Here is a 23,945-nt window from a genome sequence, read left to right as displayed (position 1 = left end):
ATTCTTTATAGTCCTCCCCTCTGCTGTTAGTAGCCCTCTCTCTTGGTAGATTGCCCCATGAACATGAGCGGTGGTGAACGCATACCGACTGTCCGTGTAGATGTTGAGCCGTTTTCCAGCTCCCAGTGTCAGGGCCTTGGTGAGGGCCACAAGCTCTGCTCTCTGGGCTGACGTCTCAGAGGCAGAGCCTCTGCCCATACAGTGTCCGTTTCAGTGTCTACAGCTGCACCCGCATACCTGCTCCCGTCCTGTACGAAGCTGCTTCCATCCGTGAACCAGGTGACGTCTGCATCTGGAAGGGGCTGGTCGGTCAGGTCCTTCCGGAGCCCATGCACTTGCTCTAGGATTCCCAGGTCCCCGTGCAGGGCCTCGTCGAAGATGGTGGGCGAGTTCTTGAACTCGAGGCAACCAAGTCCACGTCAGTTGTCCGCTGTAGCCCTCTATTGGAGAGGCTTTTTGGTGAAGCCGGTACTCATCCTCCAGCCTTATGGTCAGGACCTGAATGGGGTGGCCCTTGCCTTCAGTAACCTGAGGCCCCCCTTGTCTGAAAATTATCTGAGCTCCGATCTTAGTGAGCAAGTCTCGTCCTAACAGTGGGTAGGGGCATTCCGGAATTACCATAAAAGAGTGGGATACCCAGCCTGTCCCTAAATCCACCGTTCTTCGGGTAGTCCATGAATACTGGCTCATACCAGTTGCTCCTTGTACCCAAGACTTATTTGTTAATTTTCCTTGAGGCGCATGGAGGACCGAGTGTTGCGCTCCGGTGTCAACAAGGAAGTCAATGGAGGTCCCCTCCACTCTAAGAGTTACCCTGGGCTCAGGGAGGGGATCCGAACCCCGACTCCCCTAATCACTCAGTTCATTTAGCTCCAGGACCTTCACTCAATCCGCTTCGCCTCCCTTTTTGCTGGCCCTTTTCGGGCACTCTTGTTTCCAGTGCCCTATCTCCCTACAGTAAGCACACTGATCTTTCTGCAGCTTCCGCCTCCCACCCCGGGTGGTCCCCTTACCGTCCTCCTGGTTGCCGGCGAGTCGGCGGAGACGGCGGTTCCGTTCCTCGGAAGAGTCCGCGGTGGTGGCGAGCAGGATCTTAGCTAGGTCTCAGGTTTGTTTGCTGCTCACAGCCGCCGCAGTGTGAGCCTGCCTTTCTTCCGGGGGCTCCCTGTTATTATACAACTTCTCGGCTACCTCCAGTAGGTCCTTTAAACTCTTCTCCCCCAACCTATCTACTTTTTGCAGTTTCTTTTTAATATCACCAGCCGATTGGTTTACAAAGCTTATCATCACAGCTGCCTTGTTTTCAGGAGCTTCTGGATTCATGGGGGTTTAGGTGTGGTATGCCTCCATGATCTGTTCTAAAAAGACAGCTGGAGACTCATCCCTTTCCTGCTGAACATTCCCTACCTTGGCCAAATTAGTTGGCTTTCTAGCAGCCATTTGGAGACCCCCCATTAGAGTCTGGCGGTAGACCCGGAGCCTCTCCTTACCTTCTGCCGTGTTGAAATCTCATTCAGGCCTAGTTAAGGGAAAAGAGACATCTATCTGGACCAGGTTGGTGGTTGGGTTCCCGTCCACGCCTGGAACCACTTTCCGGGCCTCATTGAGGATTCTTTCCCTCTCCTCAGTTGTGAACAGGACCTGTAAAAGCTGTTGGCAGTCATCCCACATGGGCTGGTGGGTGAAAAGGACAGAATCTAACAGATTAATAAGCCCTGCTGGCTTCTCAGAGAACTTAGGATTCTGAGCCTTCCAGTTGTAAAGGTCACTAGTGGCAAAAGGCCAATAGTGATGGGGTTGATTGCCATCTGCATCTGGGAGCCCACCGGAACCGTAGCCGCTCCCGGAACTCCACTCCCCGTGGTATCCGCTTCCCTTTGCGTGGGAGGATCGCCCCCCCTGTGGACTCCTAGGGGGCTGATATGAGGGAGGAAAGTTTAGTTCCTCTTCAGTTCCCCACTGAAAGACAGGGTAGAGGGGAGCTGATGGCGGGGTGAGATCCTTCTTCTCCTTCACCTTCTCCGTTTCCTGCAAAGCAAGTATGGGTTTCAGCTCCAGGGAGCGCGGGGACAGAAAGGGCTTAAGCCAGGAGGGTGGATCTTCCATGAGGTCCTGCCAAGTAATAATGTAAGGGAGTTGATCAGGATGTCCCCTCTTGGCCTGAGAGACGATGTCCCTCACCCGGTGGATGGTGGGGAGGTCGAAGGTCCCCTCCGGCGGCCACCCGACACTAAAAGTCGGCCACTCCCTAGAACAAAAAGTTTACCACCGGCCCTTCCGGACCTCTACACTGAGGTTGCTAGCTCTTCCCTTAACCTCTTTGAAATGATCAACCATAATGCTTAAAGGAGTGGTTTGAGTCTGTCCCATGATGTCCGTCAACAGAGTCCACAAAACAAAACAGAAAAACACAGACACAGACAAACAAAGGGCCCTTGAGACAAGCTTTCCAACGCGAGTCTGTTGGAACAAAACTGACAAAACCGAAAGTGCGGACGATGGCCTCACGCCGATCGGTGGGAGCAACCCACCTCGTCCCAGAGGTTTGAGGGGAATACGCATCCCTCCTGAAGGAGGATCGGGACGTCACCCAATTTCTCCTGCCCGTGGTCCTCCGGTGCATCCACCTAGACCACTTCGGGCACTGCCAGAGATCCAGAAATGAGCCCACACAAAAGAGACAAGGAACAGACAGACACCTACCGTGGCCAGTCAGACTCTCCGGATTGGGAGTCCCTTAAGGTTCTTGGGGATCCCGGGCGAGCCCCCAAATGTTATGCCCAGATTTCGTGATCCCCAAAGACCACCAGGGAGCCAAGTCCGATGCAAAAGCAAAGAGCCTTTAATCGAGCTAGCTCGAGCTCAGTCCCACACACACACACACCGGCGCAGCGGCGAGGTGGAGAGAGAGAGAGCCCCAGACCCCAAACGCGCTGATTTATAGGAGGCCTGGGAGAGGTAGGAGAGGTGAGGTAGTGTGGCCTCTGCTGATTGGTCAAGGTCAGGTTGCACATGGGGGCAGGGCGCGGCTTACTTTCCCCTTGCATTTCTATTGGCTAATTCAAAAGTGTGAGTTGGGCTCTTGGAGAGGTTCTAGGGTGGGAACCTGACTCCACGAGGTGGAAGACATGGAACAAAGGGAACATGGAGTCAGTCTCTCCCCGTCCTTTCAATAGTACTTTGAAGTGACATTTGTAGTCATATAAGCCAATTGCAAATCAGGGGGACATTTTTTAGAAAGAATTTCAGTTTTATTATTTATATCTTATATTTAGTATATTCCTACAAATTTAATTCAGAAACCCATCATTGTGATTTTTGTTGTTGTTTTTGTTGTTTTAAGTTCCCATTATTATATGGTTTTGTCAATCAACTACAATACTTTCTAGTGGACATGTGGTAAAAATGTAATGGCTTGAAGTGTCCAGATCTTTCTTGATCTCATAATCTCCTCCTATCACAAAGCAATTCCCTGCTGCCTTGGCCACTGTCCTTACCTCCTCCACAATCATGGTTCCCAGAAACAAGACTGTGATCTAAGCTTCTCCCACCAAGGTGCTGTGTATATTACTCCTATAGGAGCAGTTCTATATTGTCCCAAGTAGATCCCGGGAAAGGATCTGGGGTGTTTATCTAAGTCGTACCTTGAGATAAACTTTAACCATGCAGGTGTTGGGACATTCAAGTAGTTGCTAGCAAAGAGGCTGCTCTACGCAAGCAGGACCAAGGGCAGGCCTAGGACCGAAAAGACCAGAAGCTTTAATTTCAATTTTAAGCGTACACAAAATGATTCAATTAACTGCCAGAGGAATTACAACACATGAAACATATGCAGTTGCAAATGACACAGCACTTTATCACTCACACAAGTTCCTGATGCTGTGGGTATAGGCTTGATGGGATCCCGTGGTGGTGTCCTCTGGGGTCCGGCAGCTGGGCTGGTTCCGTCCAAATGCAGGGGGCTGGCATTTCTCACCCGAGAGTTTGGTCGTGTCTCGATTGGGAGATACTAGCCATTCTTCTGTTGTCTGGCAGGAAGAGGAGCGTGGGGTGGCGTCACTTGCCATACTGACAAAAGGACGTGCCTTTGTGGCTGTCTCGACAGGCGAACACTATTGGCTGGTCAGGACCAATTTTTAAAGCCTGTTCGTACCCGCAGCAGTTCAGATGGCTATCAATGAATTAGGTCAATGCATACATGTTAATCTCAAAAGGCGAGGGGCTACATGTGGTTATCAAGGGAGAGTATATAACTCACACATGTGGTTATCTTAGCAAGTCACTTCTAAGTCAATGATTGAAGTTCAAATCCTTATCTATTGGGTACCCACGCTTCAGGGCAGTGGGGAATGTGTCCTTAATATCACACTTTAAGTTTCAAAAAAGTTAACTCAAACATTTTAAAACCTTTTTAACATTTTTAGACATTTTTAAACATATTTAAATCATAATGTAAATATCTGTGTTTTCCGATGGTCTTAGGCGACCCTGCTAGCAGTTCTCAACCTGTGGGTCACGATTCACAGGTTGAGAACCACTGCTGTAGAGCCTAAGACCATCAGAAAACACAGATATTTACATTACAATTCATTAACAGTAGCAAAATTACAGTTATGAAGTAGCAACGAAAATAATTTTATGGTTGGGGGTCACCACAACATGAAGAACTGTATTAAAGGGTTGTGGCATTAGAAAGCTTGAGAACCACTGCCTTAGATGAAGGAATTCTTCATATCCAGTATGTTCAACTCTGACAACTCTTCATTAGCTTAAAATAAACTAGATGAGTTCTCCTTCCCAGTACAATGTGGCAAATTTCAGGCTTCTTATTCAGCCCATTCTCATTTATTTTTTGTTTCTTTTATTCTAAGAAATAAAATGTGTTCTAAGGGATATGATTAAAGCTTTCAATGTCATTATGTTCCCATTAGCATTCTTCTCTACTCAGCAATAATCATTTTGAAATTTCTATGTATCATTTACATCCAGCGGTTATATTTTCAACACACCTGTATGTCCACATAAACAATCTTGAAATTGAATGTTGTTTTGTGTCTAATTATAATTTACTTATGTTAATAACATTTTGCATATATCTTCCAGCAATTGGTGTCTTTATCCACCTCAGATTTTAAAGATTTGTACTTATTGATGTCTATAAATATAGTTCATTCTGCCATCAACTCTAATACTATAACACCATTTATTTATGCAGGCTATTTATAATTGCTATTGAAAGGAGTTTTTAGGGGTAAAATAGGCAGGTTTAGGAAATTTTAGGAATTAGGGGGTCCATGGGGAGAACCACAGGGCTACAAAGCTAGGAGCCGCTAAAGGTATACATTCACAGAATAAGGGTCCTGAGAGCTGCCGAAAGGTATACATTTACAGAATAAAGGAGAGGAAGCCATCCATTCACAGAATAAAGAAGAAGGCCAACGGGAATAGAAAAACAATAAGGGAGAAGAAGAAGGGAACCTAAAGTGAGGCTTGAGCTCTGAGCTGCCATCGTGACCAATCAGAGGGGATATTAAGGCACAAAGAACTTCAGCCTTTATAAACCTTAGAAAAAAGGGACTTAGTGGGACTCTCCCTCTCTCCCCACGGGGGAATCTGTGCTTGTTTCTCAATAAACTTCCATCTTTTCCTATACCACCTTTTGTCCGTGGTTTCATTCTTCGAATCCACTTGGATAAGGACCCAGGAAGCATCCTGCCCAGTTCAATTTTTGCTTTCCACTATTTAGGTTTTCATTTTTTTATTTAACTTAAGGATTCAGAGAATCTAAGGGCCTTTTCCTCTTTTGCATATATGATGGTTTCTCAGGAACAAAGACTGTGAGGTTGGATTGATAAGTCTCGGTGGACGCACATCTTTATCTCTATTCAATAATACAAAATTGTTCATCAAAGTGATTGTTCCAGTTTACTTTCAACCCACTTCCTATTTACTCTATGAGGACATTTTTTCTAGTAGATAAAAATATGTTCTCAGTCTACTTTCTGTTATTCTATGTAATAATTTAAAAACTGGTTTTCAATATATTTTTATTGATTTAAGAGAGGAAGGGAGAGGGAGAGAGAAACATCAATGATGGGAGAGAATCATTGACTGGTTGCCTCCTGCATGCCCTGAACTGGATATGGAGTCCACAAACTGGGAATGAAACCTGACTGGGAATCCAACCATGACCTCCTGGTTCATAGGTCAATGCTCAACCATTGAGCCATGCCGGCTGGGCTTAAAACTAGTTTTCAAAACTAACTTCACTTATGAATAGTCTACCATTGCCACACTGTTCCCTTAGTCACCTGATCCTTTTTATCTGATAAAACAAGTCTAAACACTTTCTAGCTCCTGTGTACCCTGATGTGGTAGGGAAAGAGAAAGATATTAAAGTCTATACCATTGCTACTTCTGGAAAAATGTTTCAACACCATGTTTAAATGTTCCTTCTTTTGAAGTCCACAGCAGTTAGTTAAACCACTCTATTCTCTTTTCCTAAAATCATCTAACACCAGGTCATTTCCCATTATTTTTGCCAGATCTGTTACTATGGTATTTTAGGGTTTTTTTCCCCTGTAAGTTTTCTCTGTCAGCTCCTTTGGCAACAGATAAAAATAATGCCCATGTGAACTGTTTTACTACATCGGTGACCTTCAGCAAAGTATTTCAGCAATCTTCATCTATTCCAAACACTTTTGAACTTCTTAAATTGTAAAGAGATTTAACCCAGGTAGACATTTTCTTTTTATTTACACTACACCAGAAACACTTTATCTAAATGCAATTGAAAGTAAAAATAGATAACCATGGCATACATCATTTTTAAGTATTAGTTTCAATTGAGCTTTACTGCTGCCCAGAAAGCCTAATCATTCTCCCTAATTCTTTTTCATATACTAGAAGCAATGATTTCTACTCTTTTCTCAAACTATCAAATATACTTTCCAAACTCTGACTCTTCACTGATGCCCAGGCTTCCCATTGCACTAAAAATGCAGTAGCAAAGCACAGATAACTTCCAGCTGCTCCCAAAGCTGTATCTACCATATTAGCTGGATCCATGGGGTACTCGGCCTTTCCTTCTATTATGGTGGTGAAATTAACCACCCCAGTGCCTTAGGCAAATCTCTCTACTTATATGCTGAATCTCACCAACTCCTGCTGTTACAGAGTTTACCAGGTAACAAGAAGACACATAAAGGCACTCAGAAGATCAGGAACAACACTTTATTACAGGAAGCACCAGTGCTGAATGGCCCAGGAGAACTGGATCCCAAATCTGAGCACCAAATGCAGGGCGGAGGTGGTGGGGAGGTCTCCCTTTTATCACCTTAGTTTCTTTGCCTCCCAAATATGGACCAGGCTTCTCCTCAGTTCATATTTTCCCAGTTTTTCTCAACTCACTAGAATGGTAACTTTATCATTTCTATTGCCAAAGAACCTTTAAAATATTCTGAACATCTCTCTTTAATTCATTCCTCATCTAATATATTGCTTTTACCTTCAGAACATCCCCAGCATCCACCACCTCTCCCTAATCCTACCACTATTACTTCAGAATAAGTCTTGCAAGCCTCTCATTATGTAGCACCTGAGAGGTTTCCAACCTTGTTCTCATCAGTATAGTTTTCTGAACATCAGACAGAATGGTACTATTGAAAGTATGCCAGATATCATATCACTTATTTTCTAAGATTCCTGCAATTTTTTCATGTATCTCAAAAAAAAAAAAAAAAAAAAAAGACAGACTTATTACCATGTCTACATTGATTTGCCTCTGGCTACTACACTGATATCCTATCTTCTTTCCCAATGCTTACTTCACTGAAGCTATTTGGTTTCTGTTGTATTCCTCAAACAAAAGCATCTGTTTGCCTTAGGGATCTTATATTCAATTCTAGAGGCCCAGTGCATGAAATTCGTGTACTCGGTGGGGGTTTGGGGGGCCTTCAGCCCTGCCTGTGCCCTCTCGCAGTCTGGGAGCCTCGTGATTGATTGCCCCGCAGAGGGAGGCCCTGCCCACTGCCGCCAGCCGAGTAGCCTGGGCCTTCCTCTTTGGGGCAATCACGGAGCCCTCCAGCCAGTGGCCTGGGCCTCCCTCTGCGGGGCGATCATGGGGCGATGGTGGGGCACCCCAACCAATCACAATGCACCCACCTTGGTGGCGGCAGTCAGTGCTGGGTTACCACAGCACCTGCGGTGGCAGCCGGGACCCAGAACTGACTTGCGCGGAGCCTGCAGTGGCGGCAGTCAGTGCTGGGTCGCCACAGTGCCTGTGACCCACGAGGGACAGAGAGGTCAGCAGTTCAGCCCGATCGCCAGTCCCCACCCACCCAAGCCTGCTGGGCAAACAGCCTGGTGTTCAATCGTTTGGGACGTTACGAACCCTGGCTCTTTATATATTAGGATTTCAATTTTTTGGAATCCTCTTTCCCAGAAATTTGTATGATTTTCAAGATTGCATCATTTATTTACCCAATTAGAGAAGTCTGCTCTAGCCACCATTTATCATATAGAATATTCCACCACCATTTTCTAATTGACACTGTCTTTATTTTTTTACAGAACATATTATCACTTAACACATTTTATATTAATTGTTTATTAGTCATTAACTTTTTACTGTGATATAATTAACCACAATGAATACAGGGGCTGTCTTTCTTTGCTACTGTATCCCCAGAATCATGAAGGAGGAGCTCAATAAATATTTGTTGAGTTAATGAATAATGTTGGGATTCCCTACCTACAACTTCTGTGTATTCACCTCTCCTAATATTCAAGTCATGAAAGCTGATCTTCCTTTTCAACAGTACATGTCCTACCAAGACACTTTATGTTCACAATTAGCTTCCTCCTCACTTAGATTTAATTGTTTTCCATTTCATTTGGATTTAATTGTTTTCCATTTCAACTGCATTCATAAGCATTCTTGATTATAACCATATTGTTATACTTCCTTTAAAAATTTAGGTAAAGAAAAAATATTTTTTTCAGTCTTAGTGCTACTATAAATAATATTTTTTATAAAAATAAGTATGTCATTTTAAGATTTTCTGTGGAGAGATTTGGAAGTCAAATCATAGTTTGTTGCAAGCAGTGATTTCCTATATAATAAAAGAGTAATATGCAAGTTAACCATCACTCCGCTACACCCACAAGCCACGCCCACCAGCCAATCAGGAGCAAATATGCAAATAAACCCAACCAAGATGGCTACGGCCACAGAGAGCAGGAGGGAGGCTTGGGTTTCCCCAGCAATGGAGGAAGCCAAGCTTTCCACCTGCCCTTGCCGGCCTAGGCCTCCACTCAAGACTACAAAGTTTCAATGATAGAAGATACATAAATCCAAACAGAAATGGTGGCAGCCATGGAGCTGGAAAGAGCAGGAGGCTAGGGTTGCCCACGGCGATGGAGGGAGCCTAGCTATCCACACACCCTGGCCGGCCCAGGCCTCGCTTAAGGCTACAAAGTTTCAATTATAGAAGATACATAAATCCCCCAAAAAATGGCTGCCACCATGGAGTAAGCAGAAGGCTTGGCTCCACTCCAGACTACAAAGTTTCAATTGTAGAAGATAAATAAACCCCAGATACCAGGGCCTCCTCTTGGGTCTCCAGGGGGCATGGCCAGCCTGCAAACCACCACAGGCCCCTCGCCCAGGCCACCCCATGCCCCAAGGGAACCCCCACCCTGATCCGGGACACCCTTCTGGGCAAACCAGCTGCCCCCACCTGTGCACCAGGCCTGTATCCTATCTAATAAAAGAGTAATATGCAGATGACCATCACTCCAACACACAAGATGGCTGCCCCCATGTGGTCAAAGATCCTGGCCCCATGTGGACACAAGATGGCCACCACAAGATGGCCAGCAAGGGAGGGCAGTTGGAAGGAACCAGGTCTGCAAGGGAGGGCAGTTGGGGAAATCAAGCCTGCAGGAAAAGGCAGTTGGGAGGGACCCAGGCCTGCAGGAGAGAGCAGTTGGGGGGGGACCAGGCCTGCAGGGGAGAGCAGTTAGGGGTGACCAGGCCTGTAGGGGAGGGCAGTTGGGGGGGACCCAGGCCTGCAGGGGAGAGCAGTTGGGGGGGACCAGGCCTGCAGAGAAGGGCAGTTAGGGGTGACCAGGCCTGCAGGGGAGGGCAGTTAGGGGCAAACAGGCTGGCAGGGGAGCAGTTAGGCATCAATCAGGCTGGCAGGGGAGTGATTAGGGGGTGATTAGGCTTGCAGGCAGAAGCGGTTATGGGCAATCAGGAAGGAAGGCAGGCAAGCAGTTGGGAGCCAGCAGTCCTGGATTGTGAGAGGGATGTCTGACTGCCCGTTTAGGCACGGCAGTTGGACATCCCTCGAGGGGTCCCAGATTGGAGAGGCTGCAGGCTGGGCTGAGGGACACCCTCCTCCCCCCGTGCATGAATTTCGTGCACCGGGCCTCTAGTATTATAATAACACTTGATAATAACTCTACTTTTTTCCAATGGTACTAGAGAGATATCATGGTATCAAGTATTTTTGTGGTGTGTATGAAAACTGTATTTGTCGTGTAAGTTCAGGCTAAAATACAACACTTTTAGTAGGGTAAAATACCAATAATACTACATTTAAATGTTTTTTGTTTTTTTTTAAAGTAGGGAGTCCAGCTTTAAAAAAAATGTGTGGAAAGACAACACAGATTCAGGTAATAGGATTCTTACCCTGGTCAAATGACCAGTGATTGAGAATGAACATCCATCTCTTGACTATCCCTTCATGACTGAGAAACTAAAACTTTGAGTAACCCCCTCAAATATTCAAATATGAAGCAACTTCATGGATTATTTTCCACATTTTAATTCTGAGCAGAACATGCCCTACTTAAACTCTTATCCATTTCTAAGTCTCAGATACTCTTCAAACTTGTCATATGCTTATATCTCTGAACCAAGAACAAGAAAACAAAAAGAAGACTTTTTTCCTCTCTCTTTTTCTCCTATATTAGTGTTTTTTGTTTATTGTTGCTATTTCTCTCTTGATATGGAATGAACAACCATTTAAAAAGACCAGTGAGTTTGCCTTCTGATCCTGGTTTCTCAGTAGCCTTGGGTAAATTTGTCTATTGCAAAGGGAATATTTGAGTATTTATTAAGGCTATTGAGACTCAAACCAGACTTATTACCATATCTACATTGATTTGGCTCTGGCTACCACACATAAAAATCCCTTGGAATAAAAGGTGCTTATTTGTAATTCAGCTCTGGCTAATCTTTTTCATTCATCCTGAGTAGCACAAATTCTTGTTTATTAATTATTATTCCCCAAAGCAATGCTTCAAGTTTTTTTTTTTTCTTCTCAGATCTCAACTTTACTGCTACCCTTAATTAAGAACTTTGCCTTTTGCATTTTGGGGAAAATTAAGTCAATCTTGCATGGAGTTCCTTAATACTGTCTTTATCCATCCCAAATTATAGCAATCATTCATTTACATTTCATTATATTCTCATGTCTCAAAATAAGATACAACATATATTCTTCCCAGTCTAGAAGAATAAGCATATCAATTTATAATGGTATGACAAACTCCTCAAATATATTTCTCTGACCAAACAGAAGCAGACTCAATACAAGAGAAAATAATCTATCTTTTCTAATAAAACAAGGCAGTTCTTTGAGCACTATTCTGGGATTGTCAAGTAAGTACCTATTTTTACTCTAACATACATGGAATATTTGTTTTAAATTTAAAAATTAAAAAAAAAATCTTTGGATTATGTATTTATTTCTCTCTTTCTAACTCATAGTAACTCTTTTTCTAAGATTGAATACTCTAAAAATATACCAAGTTCCAACATGTAGGTTTTTGTTTGTTTAGGTTTTTTTTTTTTTTTTGCCTTTGGGGGGCTTTGGTGTCAACTTTAAATTTCAAATAATAAACTTAATTCCTTAGTATTTTCATGTGGAAGACATTTTAATTACCTAGATCTAATTGATTTAACCATTTTAAATCTTTATCATTTTCTCCTGGTTTTCAGACATCATGTACTTTTCCCAGAATTTTCTGTACTATTCAGTACCAAACTTATACTAATGTAAATGGGAAAAATAATTTGGCAAGACACTGGACCAATATGAATCATGACAGCACTATGTTATAATATTATACTCTACCTTGAACTTCATTTTGATTGGAACTTAAAACACAAAGTGGAGTAACAAACAGTAGGATTACAGTTGTGAATATGGAAAGCATGAGAGTTTATTCTTGGATTATTTTTTAATTATTGTTTTGTCTTCCATACCAACAACTGTTAATCTACTTTTGCTTCACCCAGTATTGTCTTTGTTATAATAATCATTTTAACCAAGATCTTTTAATAAAAGTATCTTTTCTAAAGATCATATTTTATGGAGACTTTAAATTAATGTTTTTAAAAGCACTAAAATCTCCTGTGGAATGGTAGAGAAAATAATATTACGAATAATTATAAAAACATGCCATTTAATGATATTGTTTTAGAACAAAAAAATACGTCCTAATGTGCCCATTATAATTGAGAGGAAGATATTAAATTTGTATTGATCAGGATAAGTTTAAATTTAGCTTCATCAAACATTTAACTTTAGTATTGTCTACTGCTTAGAATTCAGCATGATATATTTGTTTATTTGACTTTCCTGAAAACTGACAATGATGTAGGCATTGATCAATTAATTTTTTTTTTCATCTAGTGTTTGTCTTTTCACAGATCTTTGGATATTACATTTTGGGTTTTAAATGCTAATATTTCAAACATTCCTCAGTACCCATCCCAACTCCAATAAATAAAGTGAATATGAGTTCATGCATTTTAGGTAGTTTGAATTTGTCTACCTATGTATTGAAACAGTCTAAGTGATTATCAAAGACTAGAAATCCTTCAAATCCCAAATATAAGTAACAAATTGTCTTTACAATAAATATGCATATAGACATCTTTTTTTTATAGTAGGAAAAAATAAAACAGTGTCCTGTCAAAGTTATTTAAGCAATGTGCCCATAAATGTAATTGGCAATACTATTTTAGTGTAGTCACAAAGTCACTCAATGGTTAATACTGCAAGCTGAAAATTAGAAATCTTGATCTATAACCTAAATAAATGGATTGTCCATGTTCATGAATTTGAAGACTCAATATTTCTCAAGTAGTCATTATTACCAACTTGATTTATAGATTCAATGTAATCACAGCAAACTGTTTATAAGTATTGACAACCTAATTCTAAAATGTATATGGAAAGGCAAAAGACCTATATAGCCAACATGATACTGGAGAAGAAAAACGAAGTTCGATGACTTGCGATACCCAACTTGAAGACATTTATAAAGCAACAGTAGTCAGAAAAGTGGAGTATTGTTGAGACTAGAAATATAAATCAACAAAGCAGACTAGAAAGCTTAAAATGAAATATAGTAATTAAAATGATAATGCAAATCTACAAAACTTCTTGAAAAAGGGAGAAAAAATTACATGACCTTGGATTTGGTAATGAAATTTTAAATAAAACACTATTAGCATGATCTATGAAAGAAAACAATTATAACTTGGATGCTATCAAATTTTAAAACCTCTGTGAAAGCCGAAACCGGTTTGGCTCAGTGGATAGAGCGTCGGCCTGCGGACTGAAGGGTCCCGGGTTCGGTTCCGGTCGGGGGCATGTGCCTTGGTTGTGGGCACATCTCCGGGGGGAGGTGTGCGGGAGGCAGCTGATCGGTGTTTCTCTCTCATCGATGTTTCTGGCTCTCTGTCCCTCTCTCTTCCTCTCTGTAAAATATCAATAAAATATATTAAAAAAAAAAAAAAAAAAAAAAAACCTCTGTGAAAGACACCAGAAAGAGAAATTTTTGAAAAAATGAGCGCTGGCCCATGTGACTCGTTGGTTAGAGCATTGGCCTGCACACCAAAGAGTCTTAGGTTCAATTATCGGTCAAGGATATGTTCTTGGGTTGCAGGTTCCATCCTTGGCCCTGGATAAAGAGTATGCAGAAGAGAAAACATTTGCAAAACATATGTCCGAAAAAGAGCTTGTATCCAAAATATACAATAGGCGAATGGATCTAACTTGTGGCACATCCTTAAAATAAAGTATTTCTCAGTAATAAAAGGAAAAGAGCAATTAAACCACAACAAAATGTGGAAGAAACTAAAATGCATATTGCTAAAAGAAAGAAGCCAGTATGAAAAGCTGACATACCATATAATTCCAATTATATGACATTCTGAAAAAGGCAAACTTATAGAAAGAATTTTAAAAAATCAGTATTTGCTCAGTTTTGTTGGGGCTACAGAGGGTGGAGGGTTAAATAAATACTATAGTACATGGAATTTATTTTTAAGATGATGAAATAATTCTGTATAATATCATAATTGTGACTATAAGCTATTGAACATTTGTCAAAATCCATAAAAGTTTACAATACACAGTAAATCTTAGTGTATGCAAATTAAAAAATATAATTTATAGGTCATGGGATCCCAGGATGAAATGCAGAATATGACAAACAATCTAGGTATATTGCTAATGTATATGTCAATGTGAAGGGGTCAGGGTAATCATATGCTGATTTAAGTAACATTTTTTAAAAATTCTTTATTGTTTATGGTATTATATCTAGTATTACATATGCCTCCTTTTTCCACCATTGACCTCTCCCTGGCCTTAAATGACAAAAGGCAAATGGAATTATATAAACACAGCACTCTAGTTGATAATGCTTGCTTCTTTGTGTATTTCCATGGGGAATTTACATCTGTAGCCCTGGTCAGTGTTGCTAAGTGGTTAGAGTCTTGGCTTGCATTCCAAATGGTCTCAGATTCCATTCCCAGTCAAGAGTCCTGGGTTGCAGGTTTGATCCTCAGGCCTGGGAACATGTGGGAGGCAATCAATTGATGTCTTTCCTACATTGACATTTCTCTCTCTCCCTGCTTCCCTTCCACTCTCTAAAAACAAATAGAAAAAAAAAATCCTCAGGTGAGGATTAACAACAACAGCAATTAAACATTACACCTATAGACTGTGTAATTGAACAATCAAGCAAATGGATTACAGAAGGCAGAAGCCAGATATCACACTTTGTACTGGGAGTCTACAGATAAGCCAGGGAAGCAGTATGGAGTAATTGATACATAGTAGGAGACATCATTAAGAACTCTGTTATTTACATTTGTATTATAAAATGAACAACATAAACTGATGGATGAAAATAGATCCAGAGACAGAGAAACATCAAACAGACTGTCAAACCTCAGAGAGAAGGCAGGGGAGGTGGAGGGAGGGGGTTGGGGGCAGCAAGAGATCAAGCAAATGACTTGTATGCATGTATATAAGCATAACCAGTGGACACAGACACTAGGGGGGTGAAGGCATGTGCTGTGGGGTGGGAGTGGCCGGGGAGAGGTCAATGGAGGGAAAAGGAGACATATGTAATACTTTAAGCAATCAATATTTTTTTAAAAAATAACTCTTTTATACCTTAATAGATATGCAGATGGTTACATATAGAAATGTATATAGATATCTGTAAGTAGTTGGGTTAACATACACACATATACCTCCTTGCTCTTTCAATTGAGAGGGCATGGAACAATGACACTCCAATAGCAATGAGCATATCTAGTGTCACAATATTGGTTTCTAATACTATTCTCCATTAAGAAAACAAAAACGGTTACTTAGAAAAATAACTTATTGGGAAATAGTATACAAGATTAGCCTGGAGTGTCTTGTAATGCCAAAAAGCAAGAAAATGCTAAAAAAAAAATTAAAGGTAATGCAATGATGGAAATATGTCCAAAGGATATAGATGATAACTGAAAGAGCCCCAATGGGACAATCTGAGCAAAAAGGGAAAAAAAAAGTAAACTTGTACTGGATTATAACCTATAGAAGAAAGTAAATATTAATGAGTCTATACTGAATAAGGAAATAGTTGAATAAGTAATAAATGGGGGAGAATAGACAAATATCCCCCTTTAGAACTCCAAGTAGTTGTTTTCAGATACTTCACCTTCAAAGAAGTTGAATGTAACTCCTTAGTTGTAGCCTGGGCACAAAGGCTTTTTTCCAAAAAATACAGTAAGGAGGAAAGGGGAATTAAAAGTAACTTTATGGCCTTAGCTTATTTGGCTCAGTGGATAGAGCATCAGCCTGCAGACTGAAGGGGTCCTGGGTTTGATTCCAGTAAAGGGCACATTCCTACGTTGTGGGCTTGATCTCCAGTAGTGGGTGTGCAGGAGGCAGCCAATCAATGATTCTCTCTTATCATTGATGTTTCCCTCTCTCCCTCTCCCTTCCTCTCTGAAATCAATAAAAATAAATTTTAAAAAAGAGTAACTTTATGCATTAAGAAATTGAGAAATACAATCTTAAGTCAGGTAATCATGATTAACATCAATAGAAATAAGTCATATTGATATGTATCCTTGATATGATGTGATAAGAATAGCTCTTTACCCTGGTGTTCTACAGAACATATTACCACAGTTTAGCCATAATTAAGCATCAGGCCAATCTTAGTTAAGTAACATTCTACAAAATATTGAATCAGTATTCCTCAAAATTATGAAGGTCATCAAGAAACAAGGAAAGTGATCAAAGCCATCATAGTCTAGAGAAGCCTAAGGAATCATGATGATTAAGTATAATGAGGTATACTGAATAGGACTATAAAATAGAAAAAGGAGATTGTGGACAAACTAAGAAAATCTGAATAAATTATGGACTGTTAATAATAAGATATCAGTAATTACTCATTAATTGTGACAAATCTTATATAATAAATGAGTAATATGCAAATTAACCATACCTCCACTACACCCACAAGCCACGCCCACCAGCCAATCAGGAGTGAGTATGCAAATTAATCCAACCAAGATGGTTGCGGCCACGGAGCTGCAGCAAGCAGGAGGGTTGGGTTTCCCTGGCAATGGAGGAAGGCAAGCTTTCTGCACACCCTGGCAGGCCCAGGCCTCCAGTCAAGGCTACAAAGTTTCCATGTAGAAGATAAATAAATCCCAGATACCAGGGCCTCCTCTTGGCTTGCCAGGGGGCGTGGCCAGCCCACAAACCACTACAGGCCCCCTGCTCAGGCCACCCCATGCCCCAAGGGATCCCCCACCCTGATCCGGGACACCCTTCAGGGAAAACCAGCTAGCCCCCACCTGTGCACCAGGCCTCTATCCTATCTAATAAAAGAGTAATATGCAGATTGACCATCACTCCAACACATAAGATGGCTGCTCCCATGTGGACACAAGATGAACAGCAGGGGAAGGCATATGGGAGGGACCAGGCCTGCAAGGGAGAGCAGTTGGGGGCAATCAAGCCTGCAAGGGAGGGCAGTTAGGGGTGACCAGGCCTGCAGGGGAGGGCAGTTAGGGGTGACCATGCCTGCAGGGGAAAGCAGTTAGGGGTAAACAGGCTGGCAGGGGAGAAGTTAGGCATCAATCAGGGTGGCAGGGGAGTGGTTAGGGGGTGATCAGGCTGGCAGGCAGAAGTGCTTAGGGGCAATCAGGAAGGCAAGCAGGTGAGCAGTTGGGAGCCAGCAATCCTGGATTGTGAGAGGGATGTCCGACTTCCTGTTTAGGCCCGATCCTACTGGGATCGGGCCTAAACGGGCAGTTGGACATTCCTTGAGGGGTCCCAGATTGGAGAGGTTGCAGGCTGGGCTGAGGGACACACACCCCCATGCACGAATTTCGTGCACCGTGTCTCTAGTCTTATATAATAAAAGACTAATATGCAAGCAGACCGAATGGCAGAACAACTGGTTGCTATGATGCGCATTAACCGCCAGGGGGCAGATGCTCAGTGTAGGAGCTGCCCCCCAGTGGTGAGTACGCTCCCACAGTGGGAGCGCCTCTCAGCCAGGAGCTGGGCAAGTGCAGCCACAGTGGCGGGACCCTCTCCCACCTCCACGGAAGTTGGACATCCCCTGAGGGCTCCCAGACTGCGAGAGGGTGCAGGCCAGGCTGAGGGACACCGCCCTCCCCAGTGCTCAAATTTCATGCACTGGGCCTCTAGTACATTATATAAGATGCTAATAATAAGATAAATTAGGGGTAGAGTTTACAGAAACTCTATATACTATCCTTGAAATTATTCTGTATTCCTAAAACTACTCTAAAAGTTTATTAATATCAACTAGCTAATGATGTATTTTTATAATCCTCACATGAGGATATGTTTATTGATTTTAGAGTGAGAGGAAGGGAAAGAGAGAAATATCAATTTGTTTCCTGCTGTATGCCATTTGTTCCACATGAATTGAATCTGCAACCCAGGTATGTGCCCTGACCAGGAATCCAACCCATGAAAATTTTTCAAGATGGATTTTGGTTTATTTATTTATTTTTAAAATATATATTTTTTATTTATTTCAGAGAAGAAGGGAGATGGAGAGAGAGATAGGAATATCAATCATGAGAGTGAATCATTGGTTGGCTTCCTCCTGCATGCCCCCACAAGGGGGATTGAGCCCGTACCTGGCATGTGCCCTGACTAAAAATCAAACCATGACTTCCTGGTTCATAGGTCAATGCTCAACCACTGAGCCATGCCAGCTGGGCAATTTATTTATCTTATTAATGAGAGCCTTGGACCATAGTAGAGTCTTCAGATAAGTAAAAATTGGAACAGAAAATGAGTCACATCTCCATTACTAACTTTTTATTTAATCAGTTATTTTCATTTACATTAAAAAATAAATACTTTCTGTGACTCAAGAGTTGGGCACTCACATTTCCCCTATATACTTCTTTCCTGCTGCCCTGTCCCCATATTCTCTAGTGCACACAAATAAATCTTTTTTATTTATTTTTCTTATACTATAATGATCAATCCATATCCTCATTTGTGATAATATAAGAAAGGAATCTAAGCAGTGTCATGCAGCTTATTTTATTCTATTGTGTGGAACAATCAGGCAATAGTGATTATGAGCCAGGTAAGATAATGTGTTCAATGTTTATGTGGGTTTAGACTATAGCTGCCTTCAGAATAAATGCTTGACCTGGGAAAAAGGGTGCATACATCTGATTTAATAAGTTCAACAAAAAGAAATACATCTGTATCTTACTATAATGAGACTATTGTAAAGAAGCACATGAAAATGGTCATTGTAAATTTTCTCTCCATTCTTCTATTCTTGGTCCACAACATGATTCTTTGAGACTGTGAAGTAATGGACAAAACTGACCATCTTACAAAAGACCCAAGTATCATCTGGGGAGAATAATTGAGACATGAGAACACTTGAAGAAAGGGATGAAACAAGGAGGGGAAAAAGATTTAGAGAGCCAGAGCCCTTCTTGGAATAAAAATGGATATTATCCAAATGTGAGTGGGAGTCAATCAGAGATATGTAAAGAAGATTTTTAAGGTTTATGAAAAAGTGGGCCATACATATTAAGCTAGGAAAAAGGTACCACTATGAGAGAGAAAGCTGTGGGAAAATGGTCATTCAGAGATTTTCCTTTGGAATTTCATTTCACAAAAGTTGTTATTCTACTTTCCCAATTCTTCAAAAACAGTGTCATGTTTATTTGCAAACACTGGTGTGATAATTATCAAAAAGCTAAGCAAAAATCTAGTTCAAGCAGTCAAAGTCTGCCTCCTCTGTCTCTATTTGGGAGCATGTACAGGAGATCAATCTTCTTAAACTATTGTCTTGAGTTTTAGGGGTTAAAGGGAAGTGAGCTCAAGAGAGACTTAAAACTCAACAAGATGATTACTTTTTTTTAAGTATTATTCTGTACTAGAGGCCAGGTGCATGAATTTTATGCACAAGGGAGGGGGGGTGTCCCTTAGCCCAGCCTGCACCCTCTCCAATCTGGGACCCCTCGAGGGATGTCCGACTGCCCATGGGATCGGGCCTAAACGGGCAGTCAGACATCCCTCTCACAATCCAGGACTGCTGGCTCCCAACTGCTCGCCTGCTTGCCTTCCTGATTGCCCCTAAGCACTTCTGCCTGCCAGCCTGATCACCCCCTAACCACTCCCCTGGCAGCCTGATTGATGCCTAACTGCTCCCCTGCCAGCCTGTTTGCCCCTAACTGCTTCCCCCTGCAGGCCTGGTCACCCCTAACTGCCCTCCCCTGCAGGCTTGATCGCCCCCAACTGCTCTCTCTTGCAGGCCTGGTCCCTCCCAACTGCCCTCCCCTGCTGGCCATCTTGTGGTGGCCATCTTGTGTTCACATGGGGGCAGTCATCTTTGACCACATGGGGGCAGCCATCTTGTGTGTTGGAGTGATGGTCAATATGCATATTACTCTTATTAGATAGGATTATACAGAATAGAGACCTGGTGCACAGGTGGGGGGTGGCTAGTTTGCCCTGAAGGGTGTCCTGGATCAAAGTGGGGGTTCCCTTGGGGTGTGGGTGGCCTGGGCGAGGGGTCTGTGGTGGTTTGCAGGCCGGCCACACCCCACAGTGACCCAAGCAGAGGCCCTGGGATCTGCAATTTATTTATCTTCTAAAATTAAAACTTTGTAGCCTGGAGTGGAGCCAAGCCTTCTGCTCGCTCCATGGCGGCAGCCATTTCTGTTGGGATTTATGTATCTTCTATAATTGAAACTTTGTAGCCTTAAGTGGAGGCCAAAGCAGGCCGGGGCTGCAGAAGCTTGGCTTCCTCCATCACCACGGGCAACCTTAGCCTCCTGCTCTCTCCAGCTCCGTGGCTGCCGCCATTATTGTTGGGATTTATTTATCTTCTATAATTGAAACTTTGTAGCATTGAGTAGAGGTCTGGGCCAGCAAGGGCAGGCGGAAAGCTTGGCTTCCTCCATTGCCAGGGAAACCCAAGCCTCCCTCCTGCCCTCTGTGGCTGCAGCCATCTTGGTTGGGTTTATTTGCATATTCCCTCCTTATTGGCTCGTGGGCATGGCTTGTGGGTGTAGCGGAAGTACGGTCAATTTGCATATTACTCTTTTATTAGATAGCATTAGTTTCAGGTGTACAACATAATGGTTAGAAAATCATATACTTTACAGAGTTGTTCCCCTGATATTTCAAGTACCCCCCTCTGGGCCCATGCATAGCTATTACAGTATTATTTTTTTTTTCTTCCATTGACTTCTTCCAAGCCACTACCACCCCCAGCACATGCCCTCATCCCTCTAGTGTCTGTGTCCATTGGTAATGCTTATATGCATGCATACAATTCCTTTGGTTGATCTCTTACCTCCCTCTTCCCTGCCTTCCCTGAGATTTCACAGTTAGTTTGATGCTTCTCTGTCTCTGGATCTATCTTTGTTCATCAGTTTATGTTGTTCACTATATTCCACAAATGAGTGAGATCATGTGGTATCTGATTACTTTTATACTAAAACTAGAGGCCTGATGCTCAAAATTCATGCAAGGATTCGGCCCTTACAGCCACAGCAGTTTGCCTTGGCCCTCATAGCCCCAGCTTTGTCCAGAAGGTCGTCCAGAAGGACATCCAGAAGGACATCCAGAAGGTCATTTGGCTATCCGGCTTAATTAGCATATTATGCTTTTATTATTATAGATATATGACATATATTATAGAAGTCAGCCATTTAAAGGATAGTAGAGGCTGAAATGTGTGTTATATCTATAATGTTTGAATATTCATTAGTGTTTAATCTGTTGAAGCAAAACATAGTACCCCAAAACTTAGTGGCTTTCAGAGAGGACATCCATTATTTTAATTCTGTAGGTGGTTCTCTGCTCCACATTTTTCACTGAAGTCACTCTCACAGCTATATTCAAGCATGAGCTCAACTGAGGCTGCAGTTTCTAAGATGGTCTCTCATCCTTCAAGTTCTCTATCTTTCTGTGTCACCTTTTATTACTCAGAAATCATGTCTGAACTTCTTTACAGAATATTGGCTAACTTCCAGGAGGGGGGGTTCTATGATGACAAGCCCCAATGTGCAATTAATTCTCAAGTCTCCTATTTTCATTGTCATGTTAAAATCTCATTGATCAAAGCAAGCTATGTAGCCAAGCCCAGAATTAATGTAGAAGTGGATTACATAAGTATCTGAATACTAGAAGGCATGGCTTATAGGGAGTTACCAATTTAAGAGCCTCTCATAATTAGAATTTCAAATAAACATCAAATTCCAGCAAATTGAATTTAAATGATTATGCCTTGGATGATGGAGAGGGTACATGGAAAATAGAGTTAGGCAATGTTCCAGATTTTTTTTTAAACTAAGAATATTGGGTTTTAGTAATTACCTTATGGGGCACAATTACCACTTTAATACAACAAATCAATAACTTTAGTTGAATTTTGTTCCTTGGTGTATTAACAACTGAATTTTGCAGAACTAATTGGTTTCCTATATATAGCTTCTGCTAATGTGGTTATTTCCAGACACAAAACTTCTTTTTTCCCACCCATCACACACAGTTTACTGGTCAACACAGTAAGCATGTGAGGGCGCACACACACACACACACACACACACACACACACACACACACACCTGAAATTAAACTGTAAAATAACATAAAATAATTGATTAAATATTTTATAGTTCTGCTTCTTGAATTTTATTTTCCTCATTATTTTAAAAGCTAAAGCATTTAAAAATAGTTGAATGTCTTTTATATTTTAACACAGTAATAATTACTGGTGGGAGGATAGTAAATAAGATCTGAGACATCATACTTTAATATGTATACCTTTTAATTTCTATATTTCTTCATATATATTATGATTTTATTGAAACTTTAACTATATTAAAAGATTTTTAGGAGAGATTTTATATCCATGCTATCGATAATGTAATTGAGGGTTAGAAAAAAGAAGTGGATGTCGAGAACTGTACTTCTAGAAGGGCATTGAGTTCAGATTAGAATTATGATAGATTGAGTAGAATTCCTGTGCTTTCTTATGACAGAATAAATGTGAGCTGTAGGGTTACAGATCTGGGTTTAATTTTTAACACCAACACTTGGGGAAGTCACATAAATTGTGAAAATACAGATTCTGTGCTTTAAATATTAAAGTAGTGATAAATTCTATTATTAGCATGGTTACATTGATATAATTCTATCAAGTTTCTTGATCTCTTTGAAAATATAACCACTGTCCTTAAAAGCTTGCAAGCTAGTTAAGGAGTAAGGTATAATCAATAAAGCAATAGCACTGAAACCGGTTTGGCTCAGTGGATAGAGCGTCGGCCTGCGGACTGAAGGGTCCCAGGTTCGATTCCGGTCAGGGGCATGTGCCTTGGTTGTGGGCACATCCCCAGTAGGGGGTGTGCAAGAGGCAGCTGATCGATGTTTCTCTCTCATCGATGTTTCTAACTCTCTATCCCTCTCCCTTCCTCTCTGCAAAAAATCAATAAAATATATTTTAAAAAAATAAAGCAATAGCAGTCAGTAGGTATTTAAAAGTGTTAAAAAGAAGAACGAATACAAAAAATCATTAAATGTTAAATTGTTAGCAGTGAAGGAAGCAATATATAAATTCATTGAAGAGGAAGAGAAGTGGGGGCTGATGCAATCAGTGAGGACTTGATAGAGAAGGTGACACTTGAACTTGGCCTTACATTTATTATAATCATTGGTAGAAGTGTCTTTTGCTTCTAACCTCAGCAAAGTTCACATTCATTCTCTCTATTATGACAGCTCGCAGACATGAAGTTCATTATCAATCACATCTCAACCATGAAGGGCTGACCCTTTTTGCCACATTGATTAGGCATTACATTGATCTGCTATGCATTATGTCAGTTCACCCTCCTCCCTGCTTCCTCCCTCTCTATTGTACAAACGTCTGCACTTTGCCCTTTCAGGGTCTAAGTACCCAATCTAGCAGATCTTATCTAGATTACTTATCTGGAAAGCACCAGGTTTTTTTATGATAAGCACTTACACTGGAAAAAATGTGCTCTCCTAAAATATAAGTGCTACTACTCTAAGTACCTGAGGTAAAAGAACAATTGTGAAATT

The sequence above is a fragment of the Plecotus auritus genome (assembly GCF_963455305.1).
Source record: "Plecotus auritus genome assembly, chromosome: 8".
Taxonomy (NCBI): domain Eukaryota; kingdom Metazoa; phylum Chordata; class Mammalia; order Chiroptera; family Vespertilionidae; genus Plecotus; species Plecotus auritus.
Note: the sequence above shows the minus strand (reverse complement) of the source record.